At 40.1% G+C, this 13,004-nt stretch overlaps 1 pseudogene; it reads left to right on the forward strand.

The window, feature by feature from the left end:
* LOC139740638 (uncharacterized) overlaps positions 1-12,710 on the forward strand; it is a 59,122-nt pseudogene extending 46,412 nt beyond the window's left edge.
* Positions 12,711-13,004: the final 294 nt, after the last annotated feature.

Genomic DNA, 13,004 nt, shown 5'->3' on the forward strand with positions numbered 1-13,004 from the left:
TTTTCTTTTCTTGTCTTCAGAGTAAGGCTCAACGATATGGTGAACTTTCAAGTGCCTTGTGCATACGTAACATCATTTTTATACTGAACTTCCTATCAGAACATTCAACAGACGTAGCTTGTGCTTTTATTTGCGATATACTAGTATATTGTCGAGAAGGTTACTATTGTACGCTATCAGAATGAATGATCTTTATGATATCATGTGACAAATGAAATCACAAAAATGATGAATCATCCCCCACCCAAAGATTTTATCACCTGCATACAACTGTTCTGTCTGAAACATGACAGCTGTTGATAAAAGTATGAATGTAGTTTATACAACAGTTTCCCCCACTTTCAGTCAGGGTATTTATTCAGTGAATAGTGTGCAGAACTGGCAGTCAACATGACATGAATGAGTGAAATGATTGCAGCAAGTAAATATTACTTGGATTGTTGTGTGGCGCTGATAGAGAAACAAATCTTATTTGAAAGCAGCAACATGCTACTGTGAAATGCTGAAAAAAAAATATAGAATTGAGAGTAACAGAAATCACAGAAGTAAGGAATTGTAAAAACACCTCTTTACAGTATCAAACTATTTGGAAGTCTTTTGTTTTTAAAGAATTTGCATAAAAATGTACATAGATTGTACTACTGTTGCCAGCTTCTTTTAAACTTGATGGTGAATTCCAATCTGATTCTATCAGGAGATTGTAACAAACATTGCTGATTGCAGGTGCTAACTGTTTGATTGATTGGCTTGTCCATTGAGATACAGTATATGGAGGTGGTTTTTCTCATTTATTTCTTTATTATTTATACATTTTTTTTTAATGTGCTCTAATCATATCACTGAATGGAACTTAGCTTTCAGATTCAGCCAGCAATAGTCACCGCAAGGTTTAAAAAAGTGTTGGATACCCCAAGAATGCATTACCCGATGACTTTGTGTGTATTAACACAGTTAAGGTCATTGCTGAAAAAAACAACAACAAAGGAAACTTACAAATTTCTATGGTTATTGAACCTCCATCCGCAGTAATTCTAACATGTTAAGTACAATATCCCCCCCCCCCAAAAAAAAAAATGCTCGTTAAGAATGCAGATGTGTATGTGTATGTATGTGTATAGGCCGATATATTCATACAGACCTATTCAAACAGTGTTTTTTTTTTGGGGGGGGGGGGGTAGAAGAGTAAGAGAAGGGGAATTCGTTCCTATAGCCCCTGTTGGCACAACATCAGCGTGACGAGTAACATCCACAGATGACTCACAGTGGAAAGGATACAATGTTCCCCAGTACTGACATTACCACTCATCCATAGCCGTGCCACCTGATGAAACCATGGCTTGGCTGCTGTCCATTTGCTTTTTAGCTGGCATGTATTGTAATGCATGTAATGGCCATGTTACACCAAACATGAGTGGCTTGGGCTATGATTTTTGAAGATCCATAGGGGTAGAACAAAGAGCTACTTCTGCCAATTTAGTATACAGGAGCATTACATAAATTCATTTATTATATATATATATAAATATATATATATATTTTTTTTTTTTTTTTTTTTTTTTTTTTTTTTTTGGAGGGGGAGGGATGGTTAAAGGGAGATGTTTGAGAGGGACAGTCAAACAACTTTATTCATTGCAGATAAATGAAAATGTAGATCACCATGATATTGTTTTAAAATGATTAAGTATACACTATACGCCTTTAGTCACACCAGGAGTTTCACACGAGAGTAATATTGCCACTCATGTGCAATATGATGCAAATATATCTGTTGTATTCTAGTATTGATGTATTCCCTCTAGCTGATGCCATGTCTCCCAGGGCAGGCCTAGACAGTGCCATACTTTTTTTTTGTTTCCTTTTGATCTTCACCTCGTGATATGATGATTGTATATTTCTGCTGGTTGTTGCGCTACCTATCATTTTCACCCCATGGAAATTCAAGTGCAAAATATATATTGTGGACATCCACCAAAATGACTATGTCCTTGAACGGAGCATATGGCAGGATATTTGATAAACAGTGGTTTGAATATTGCACTTAAAGGCCCAGTATAAATTTGATAGTGATGAATACACCAGGTAGTTTACTAAAAATTTCCCAGACATTGTGTCTTGAATGACTGTGTATTCAACATGGATGCGCATCAGTTTTGTAATGCGTAAGAGAAAAAAATAACAAGAAAGATAAATGAGAGTAGTAATCTTGTTGTTGATGAATTCTAGTACTGAATGTTTTGACCTTCCTACAAATAATGTGTATTTGAGATGGAGAAATTTAAAGTGTCCATGCTGAGATACAATTCTTGTAGAGGAAGGTGCTTGTTTGGTAGATTACACTTCAGCCATCAGGTTGTGCGAATATATAGCTCATCTCTTGATGATATCTTTTTTTTTTTTTTTTGAGATGATATTTTTTTTTGGGGGGGGGAGGAGGGGGAGGGTTAGGGAGGCAAAGAGGTGAGTGTAAGGGTCCCTTTCTCATGCAGAAATTTCTTGAAATGAGATATTGCAGTGCTGGTACGACGAAATAGTGCAATGTTAGAGCACATGAGGCAAAATTTGGACATTTTGCCACCGTTATGCAAATGTGCAGTTAGCTTTGCAGTCTCATGCACATGAGTGATAGAAGACACAGGAGATGTAATGTAAAACTGCAAGTGGAAGTCACGTACAGTAGTGTAATGATGAATTTTCCGTCAGGAGGTTTTACATTGCAAATTATCGAAGGAAACGTCATGGGACGTTGGAAGATCACAGTCTGGGATGTGATTTCATTGAAAATGTCTGGAGTTGCTCTTGGCACAATTAGGCAGCCACTAATACACCATAATGTTAGGTGTTTTTGTTTTGTTTTGTTTTGTTTTATTGTTTTACTGTTAGTGTGACTGCCCTATGTTGAGATTTGACAAATATGTTTTGATAGTCCATTGTAGACCTTGGCATGAAGTGCAAGCAGGATGCCCCAGAATGCCTCCCAGTGATGTAGTGTTGGCATGATGAGGGATGATGTACCTCTAAGATGCTCCAGAGATTCACGTCTTGAGCTGGATGATGCTGCTGTGATCTGAGGGGACAGTTGGAGAAGAGAAGTGGGCGGAGTGATGAATAATACCAGAGGCCGAATGAAAAAAAGGGTTCGAGGGAGGCTGCCAGAATTCTGGCGCGTAACAGTGCATTAAAGTGGACAATGTTCACGATTAGGACAACTCTTTTAAATGTCACAGGCATTTGTTAGCTTAAAAATTTACAAGGTATGAGCTGCATGTTTTTATCCATTGCTTGTGCCACTGGCTGTTGAAAGTCCATTGCTCCGTAGGAATAGCAATCATATTCAGTCTACAGATTGACAAGGCCCCTAGAGCAGAGGAAAATGTGTGTGCATACTGCACTTAGGGTAATCTGCGAAAACTTACATATTACCGACAGTACCAATCAGCTAATACGTTCTACCCCTGCCAAATGTTTAGATATATATATAATTTGTATCTGAAGTAAAGCAAACATACATTGTTTGTTGGACATGCAGTGATCAGTTATTGTATGCATAATAGTTTCAGGCAGTCAGATTAATTGGGATGTCAATGCCATTATGATTTGTGCGTTGTCCGACATGGCTCAGGGAATTCTGGACAGTGCATTCTAAAGGGCTTTTTACACTTGTGTTTCTTAACCCCGGACTTTCTCTGACCCAGGACTATCGTTAGTCCCGTACCAATTTTTTCAGCTTTTTACACTCGCCAATTAGTCCCGTACTATCTCTTGTCCGGGGCTAAGGAGAAAACTGATCTTTTTACACTCGTATTTCTTAGCCCCGGACTTTCCAAACCACATGAATATTCATAATTACGCTGTGTACTGTACACGTACACGCACGCACCGGCAGCACTTGATTACCTCGTTTCTGATTGGTCAGTGAGGGTCGGACTTCGTCTCTGTCGCTTAGCCCAGGATTATTTTTTCGTTCTGTTTACACTCACTTGCTTGGCACCGCAATTGCGGTGCTAACCCCTGCTATTTTGCAGGGCCAGATAGTACCGTACTATCGGTGGGGCTAGCCCACTTTGGCAAAAATGAGTGTAAACAGAAAGTGGGCTAAGGATAGTCCCGTACCAACGGTGGGGCTAAGGCCCCCCCTTAGCCCCACCGTTGGTCCGGGGCTAAGCAAAATTTTACAAGTGTAAAAAGCCCTTAAATGTTTGTTTCTGTAGGAGTTATTATGATGTCTAGGAGTATGAGTGTTGGGAACGTAGGCTCTTGAGTGTGGGGTATTTGCAATCCACAAAATTCACGTAAAATCTCTTCATTGGATCACAGAGGGAGATTTATAACTTATAAGAGAAGCATGTTTCATTAAATGAAGGATGGAAGAGACTCCATCTCCTGGACTGAGGGAAACATAACATTTCTAAAGTGTTAGTATTTCACGGAGAAAGTAGTGTAGCATTGCTTGGTTAGTGATCATATGTTAATGTGTACTTAGGTGCTCATTACACGACATGCAGTCAGTATTGGCAAGATGATATTGAATAGAACTGTAATTTGTGGTTGGTTTTTGAAGAAAGTCTTTTGAGAATACCGCCCCATGTGAGAAAGTGTGTAGGTGTTTCTACCTAACTGCTGATATTTTCTTTGTCAATTCTTTCATTCGGGTGGGATAGAACGTGTATATCGTTAAGTTTAGATGCCATTGCTGGGGCGTGTCACAGCCAGATGTAGAAGCTAGCACACACATCTGGCTGAACTCTGGCAAACAGCTCATGTTCCAGACAGAAAGCCGGATCTATTGAAATGATATCAGAACCCAGACTTTGAACAGATCCTTTTCCTTCTTGGCAAAAGCACAAGTCATTAATTAAGTCTTCTGTAAAATGGTGTTCTCTACTGGAGTCAGACCATTGGCATTACACGTTGTGGTATAGCAATTAAAGCCCTTCAAAGTTTGCCATTGTCCAGGGATGTGCGGGTAGCACTTTTTGATACTGACTTTCATGTTTAGCTTTAGATCTTTTTCACACATCAATTTGAGCAGAGGGGAAAAATTGTCAGCAGATGCTGGTTTACTGCTTATTTTTCCTGAAATTATACTCCAGATCTTCAGATTTGATTTAAAAAAAAAAAATTTGCATTCAGCTTACAAATTGTATGACATGACTTTTGGAGGGGCAATAAATACTATAGATTTTCAGTGAATTTATTCAGACCCCCATAAAAATGTCATCCGTTATTCTTGGGGTTAGTCTTTAATTTCTGTAAACACCCCTCCCCCCCCCCCCCAAAAAAAAAAAAGAAAAAGAAAAAAAAAAAGAGAGAAACTTTTGAGGTGTAAATACTGCAAGATTTCATACAAAATGTTTGGAGACATTATTCTTAAACTACAAAAATTTTGTGACATTTGCAAATTGATATCTATAGACCCTTAAATTGGGAAAGATGTAGAGATGTTTTGGTTGACATAAAGACAGAAAAGGTAAGAGATGTCAGTGATATTCAAATAAAACATGATCATGCCAGTAATCAGTGTTACGGACAGTCAGGGAATGGCATCCAGAGAGTGAGCTAGCCACAACTTTTTGATCTGCTGAGTAGATATGTGAGGTACGTGTCGACGTGAGTTCTTGGTTCTTCCTCCCCCATCAAGATACCTGTAGAAATCACTCAGCCATCCAGGTATGGATGGACAAGGCGATGACGAATTCCTGGCATTCTTAAATGGGATATCCTGAAATGCGGGTTGGTTCTACTAGTACCACTGACACCGGTTGAGGACACAGAGGGAACGAACTAGAGTAACTGAGTTGTGAAAGATGATCCTAGCTTGGATTCTATCACCTGGGTGTCTGGAAGTTTATGGAGCATTCTAAGTGTTTTCCGTCCGTCGTCATTGTGTCCGATGCGCAACAAAGAGAAATCCAGTAAAGTATATCAATGGGGTGATCAATTCCTTGTCCTTCGGCCTGTCAACAATTAGGGGATGTCATTGCAGTGGAACAGAAGTTACAGGACAATTATGCCTTATGGATAATGCATGCATTATTAGTAGACATTCCCGAAGAACCTCTGATAGAATTATTCATATCAAATTCAACAAAAAGCTGTGAAACATGTTCATCTGTGATTCATAGATTTTATATTTTTGTCTGTGAATTCAAGCTCATAAATTTCATATCAAAATGTATTTCAGTGAAATTGGTATTACTTGAAAGCATGGGCAAGTGACATTTCCTGAATTAAAAATGCATGTTCATCATTTCCTATTTCCAACCTATACTGATGCCACTGTTAATGATGAATGATGATATCCTATTTACACAAAATGTTTTTTCAGTATGAATGCTTCCTTTGAAATGTGCTAACCAGAACACACTACATGCAGTTATCCCTGATGGACCATCCTTCATGTCTGTAAACAACAGCTGCTCAGGGTTAGCTTGTTGATGTTTTGCTCTCTTGTTTCCCTTGTAGTTCCTTACTATGTTTTGCCTTTTCATTTGATTCCTTTTTTTTTTGGGGGGGGGGGGAAGGGTAGCTACTTCAACTATTCATTAATATTATAATGGTGGCTGATATACATTCAATTGTGAAGGAGTTGTCTGTGTAACCTCCTGTCTGGCAAATCTGTTTTGGTGCATGAAGCATGTTGCTGTCCAGAGAGACTGAACTTACTGATCTACCAGACATAGAGGAAACGATATATAGCCTTTTATTTTCATTTTGTATACTCATCCTCGTGGTTGTTTGTTCTGATAGCCTTTTTAAATCTGAGATAGCATTTATATACAGGTATATCAGATGTAAAGCCTGATCACTTTTGACCCTTCACTTTCCTGCCGTAGTTTGTGTATTTGCTGTTGCAAATAGAACAGTGCTGTGTGCCTTCAGCCATGTCATCTTCCTGTGGTTTGTTGTGAAATTCAACTTCAAGGCCGTGATAGCTTTGTCCTGTCAGATTTGCTCCATTGCCTGAAGTGTGATGTACACTATTAGTAACAGAGTAATTGGAATTGTTTAGTGACACATGACAGAGTCTCTCGCAAATAAAATACCAAACACTGCTTTGAGTGCTTTTATTGACCGAGTGATAAACAGTGTAAACTCAACAAGACATTGACTTTGCTGGAGTATGTAATACAGGGCTCTTTAGAAATGAGATCAGATACATCACGCCAAGCTGTTTTCTCCCGCTTTGTCTGAAATACTTTTTCTTTCCAGACACAGTTACCTGACCTTAAAACTGGAGTCAATGCCAAATGACTCATCATGTCCAAAGTTGCTTGGAATGTTGCTGATTGTGGACGAAGTTCTAACTGTTCTGGCTCCGGCTCAATTTCTGAGAAAGTATTGAAGCCATTTCCTGGTGTAAATTTTGTAGGATTGCCAGAAACAGGGAATGCTTTGACCACTTTTATCTCAATCAGTTTACCGGTTTCTTTCATACATTTTATTACTCTTGAACGTACAAAGCATGATGACAATTTGCACAGTAGCAGTAGCAGTAGCTGGTGTTGTGGCAAAATTGAGACATCTTATTAGAAATAGAGTGAGGATAGATCAGTGTATGTGGTAAATTGGAAATTCATCTTAAGGATATTCTTCTTTGGATGTCTGCATATAGTCATCCGGCCTGCCTTGCCAAATGAATCTTGATAGCTATTTACATAAAATGTAAAATATAGAAAACTTTTACAGTGTTTGCACATTAAGACAATAATACTTGATGTACAGCATGTATGCACCGGTAGATACAGAATATGTGAACTATGTGTACAACAGGAGAGTGTGTGCTCTGGAGTAAAACTGAGCAGTCCAAGTGCTGATCACATGATCACAATAGTAATGTTTTCTACATGTACATGTACACGTAGCCGTGTATTTCTTGCCGCAGAGTCTCTCTCTCTTCTTTTTTTTTTTCTTTTGCTATTTTAATCTCAAACTGTTGCCCTTGATCAAATTGCTGTTAGTTGTTGGTTGTTTTTTTTTAGGTAGAAAGTGCAATTTCAGTATTAACCATGCATATTTCAACGCAGAATGCAGGCAAGCACCTGCTACAAATGCAGTCAATGTCACGTTTGTGGCGCACCCCGTGCGACTTTTCATTGGACCGTTTTACAAGAATTCCTGCTAATTTCACTCAACTGTTACAAATGCTTAATGCCACTTTGCAGTCATATAATATTTGAACTCTGAGTGACACGTTTCTTGCCAGCGGAAAAATGACATTTAAAATGATAATGAGGTGTGACTGCTGTAGCAGGTCACCGAGAGGTCATACAGTAGATAAAGGAGACAGGAGTTGTCAGTCAGACAGGGCAAGGACTCGATGCATACATTTGTAGATTTTTTTTTTTTTTTTTTTTTTTTTTTTTTTTTAAACGGAAGTCACTGTCTTAAAAGGCCATACCTGGAACAGTTAGATTTGATAGGCATTACATGTACCAGCAACTTTTAGGGTACAGTCCCTGCCGCTTGATCGGAACTTGGATAGACAGGAACACCGCTTTAAAGGGACAATATCACAGCAGCATTTCTCTGGGGCTTGTTATCTTTAATGCATAGCCAGGACTAGATGATGGTTAAATGGTAAAATCGTCTTTGTCAATTGCAAACTCCAAGTCTGGTCACGATGCAGATAATAGCAGTGTGGAATTGGTGTAGTGCATGTTACTCTGGTCCTGCTCCATATTTATGACGCCACCCATGTGAGTTTGTGAAAGGGGTAGAAGTCTTGAATGCTCATCCCGACAAAGCAGTGGTGACTGTATTGAGGATAGATCAGTTTATCTTATGTCCACTCAACTGTGTCCGTTGTCCTCACTTGCCCTCTTTCAGCCATGCACTCCAGGGAAAAATTGATGCCTCTCCTTATAAATGTTTAACTCTCCCTACTTGCCTGAATGAAGAAGTCAGGCCAAGGGGGAAAAAAAGAAAGAACGAAGAATTGAGGTTACACATAGCCAAGTGCAGTGCTTACCGATTGCATTGTCTAGTGTTCTCACTTCTATATAATGGCAGATATTCTGTATGCTTCAGCTTAAACATTCAATCTGTCTGTCTCCGTCCGTCTGTTTCTGTTTGGTTGTCAGTCTGTCTGTCTGTCCTATGCTGCTGAGCAAGAGAAACATAGATGGGTAGGCCGAAACAGGATGGTAGTCTATTTCAACTCTGCGGTTGAAGGGTGTATAGTAGCTCCTTGTAGAAGGGTGTTGTGGAATATGTGGAGTACAGTGGTGAGTGGTGCCAGAGGATGAGGACCCCTACGTAGTGAAGGAATGGGGTAGAATCATCTAGAAAAGACATTTAGAAACAAGGAGGAAAATAATAGGTAGAGGAACACTACTGTGCAATGACTGCTGCTCAGCAAGTAATGAATTCAGTAATGGTCTCGCGAATTCTAAATCTAAGTCTGCTCTGAAACATAAACCTGTGAGCAGCTACTTGGTTCCTAGAACAAGTCAAGCTTATTCAAGCTTGCTTAGCTCTTGTTAGAGCTGTTTGTACCCAGAAAGAATTCTAACATTCCCCAGGAGGACTTTCATGAGGTGTTGCCGCAAACTTCCTTCACGCTCATACAATACACACCTCACCATACGAATCCACACATTCAAACAACAAACTTTCTTCTTTTTTTTCGCAGAAAAATATGCTTGTCTTCATCATGCATGGTCTTGTATGTTTGGATAAATTCTTTCATTCCCATAAAGAAAAAAGAAAAAAAAAATGTGTTTTGGCAAACCCTCTGATAAAAGACATTTTTCCTGTTATTTTTTCCCTTCCCCTTTTGGGGGATCTATACATTACATCACTTGCCTGGATAGTGTCAGGAGGGAGACTTAATCAGTCTAGCTGCGTCATCAGAAACATTGAGAGTGGATATGTGCTGTGATACTGTCGCATGCACAATCACCTGCTTTTTAATGACTGTAATGAGTTTGTGTGGAAGGATGCACTGTGTTGACAGCCATAGAGCTAGGCAGTGATAGAGCTTGCTGTAATTGGAGAGGACGCATCTGAATCCCTTGGCAGTGCATGAATGTGCCTGTGTGGATCATGATGTCTCTCGGGCCAGTGATAGCCTTGGATGCCTGTCTACACACAGATAATGTAAATCTATGGTTCAGGGATGTGCATACATACATGGCCACATTGAGCCCCTCTCAAGTTCTTTGATCCTTCACACAGTGATGATGACTGTCATTATTAGGACGGCATATGTCGCATCAAACATCCGCTGCCATGGCGGGCTGCTCATGGATATTCCTTAATGTTCTGTGAGCATCGCTACAGTCAGTGGCAGATCCAAAGGGGGCACCACTGGGTGCGTGCCCCCTCTTTATTTTTTGTTAAAACAAAAGAAATAAAAAGAAAAAATGGGGGGGGGGGGGGGGCTCTTGCACATCCCTTTATTTTGTAAAGGCGCCTCCCCTGTATGGAAATCCTGGATCTGCCCCTGTACAGTCAAACCATTTGATGAGTAACTATGTAGACAGAAGGAAGAGATGATTTTTTTTTTCTTCCAAACATATGTTTTAGAGTAATTAAGTAACTCTGAGACGTTGTATCAGATCACATGGTCACATTGGAGAAATTACATTTCATGCTGGAAGGAGCATCCTTGCCATGCTGCCAACACAACAGTAATGAAAACTTCATAGACTCTCAATATGAAACAAACTGATCCCAGCCAGCTTATGACACACTTGTGTGCAGTTGTATGAATGCACTGAACGATGAAGAAGTCGGGTCAGCCATATTTCCACACTGCAGGTATTGCAGAAAAAGAAGTGAAATGTTCATTCAGAAATTGTAATTTTCACATCATACCCTCAGTCTCAGTACCATTTGAAAACAACAGATTTTTTAATTATTTATCTTTTATGATATGATGTAGAACAGCAGAAAATACAACAGGCATGTGCTTGTCCCCTGCAATGCCATTCACACTTTGCATCAGTAGGTTGCAACTGAGGTACAAAGTCATTCACTCTGAACACCAGTCAGTTTATATGTTGTTACTTTTCGTACCATGCCATTCACACAGTATATGTTGTGACTTATTGCTTCCAATCCAGCTCAAACATTCCCTGTGAATCTGCCTCCTTCGCTACCCACCCCCACCCCCCTCGCCCCATCCTACCCCACCTCTATAATTGACTTCATTATGTACACTTTTGATGATGCCGTTTTAAATTGCATCGAGCTCCTCGGAGTAGAGCAGAGGCGGGGGGGACCAGATGTAGATTGATGGCTGGGTCTGAATGAGAGATGGCTAATAGCTCTCAACTAACACTTAGGACCCTTTACTTAAATGCCAGGAGGGGGTGTGATTCTTGTGTCTGGAATGGAATTCAGCACATATTACCCTGATGGGTTTGACAGGGAACATACTTCACACGTTCTAAGCATTCTCCACATTTTCTTGCTCGTCCCCGCAGGTATTTGATAATGATAATGCGTTGACTGTTACCGGTTATTGAGTCATGAGACGGTAATGTGGGCATCCATCAACCATCATTGCCAAAGAATACATGAAATGCAATGAAAATTGCACTGGAAAAGAAAAGAGAAGTGGGTTTTTTACTGTGGTACATGCTGTAAAGGCAGAGTTCTGTCATGTGTGTCATTTCGTTGACTGACTACCGACTGATTTCAGTTCTCGTGTCTTTAATATTTGGTAACCTGAAATCAAGTGAAATATGTCTAATGGAGAATGTTGGAGATTTTCATTTTACCAGATGAACTTACAAATAGAATCACTGCCAGTCAGATATTTCTGTGTAAATGCATTAAGATAACTTTCATAACTTTTGTTACTTAGCAGCCAAACCATAAATCATTTATTTCTACCTCACCATAATTGAGAAGTCATTCTCAAGAATTAATTTTTTTATTCATATTTCAAAACCTTCATAGATGTGGGGAATTTAGAAGGAATTTAGATGACAAATAATCTCACCTTTGGAGAAACTGTAAATTTCTTACTTACCGGCTTTCTCAGCCTTGAAGTGAGCTAGTTTGATGGGGGTAAAGTGACAGCAGGTCACATATAATTTATGCAGATTCTCTCCTATCTGAACTGTTAAAAGTGGGGATGGTGACTTTGCATATTCCTTGGAGTGTTTTCTCTTCTTGGATTGTGATGCATACACCGCTAGGTGATCTCAAGACCCTTCATCTTGCAGCAGCTGAGAAAATGTAAACTAGGTAAACGTCTTGATATCAATGTTTTGAATTCCCAAAGTTTCAATGTGTTGGAAAGAACCTCAAACTACACTTTTTTTTTTCAAACGGTATGTAAATGAGAATGATCCACGAAAACAGCTTCACTCAACTTTTGTTTTTCGTCTATTGGTATTGATTCTTTCAGACGGCGCCCAGGAAGACACCGGCCAAGCGTGCCTACGGTCGCCAGGTCAGCCGCGACAAGGACGAGAAGGACGGTAAGGACTCCAACAAGAACGAGGCGAAGGAGAGCCGAGCGGCCAAGATGCGGGCGGCGAGGGAGGAGGCCCGCAAGAGGCTCATCGCCGCCAAGAAGCAGGCGGCACGGCAACGCATCCTCTCCAACTCCAGCGAGACGGAGGTGGAGATCTTCACGGCCAGCGGGCAGCAGCAGTGATGGGTAGCTGCTCCTCCGTTTGGATTGGTGGACCAGTTAACTGGGATACTCCTGAAGCTGCTTGCCAACATCGCAGACCATCAGGGGACCCGAGTATTGTCACATCCCACCAGCGCTACTTCACAGAATTGCGTCACTAGGCACTTTCTTGATGTTACGGGGAGACGGAAATGTGCTAAAATTAGTCTTTTCCAGAAGCGTAGTAGGGATAAAATTACATTTCCTCATATAATTGGTTGCTGATGCAGTGATGTCCTGCATATAGTAAAAGCTCAAAATGGCTTTGAGCTCAATCATTCTTAACTATCCCAATGGGATAAAGTGTAGGTTGAGATTAAATTCATGCTTGCCACTTAAGCTCTCACAAAACACTCTTCCTGGCAAGTGATAT

The sequence above is a fragment of the Diadema antillarum genome, unplaced genomic scaffold (genome assembly GCF_040938485.1).
Source record: "Diadema antillarum isolate AM-2024a unplaced genomic scaffold, OU_Dant_1.0 seq00000871_RagTag, whole genome shotgun sequence".
Classification (NCBI taxonomy): Eukaryota; Metazoa; Echinodermata; class Echinoidea; order Diadematoida; family Diadematidae; genus Diadema; species Diadema antillarum.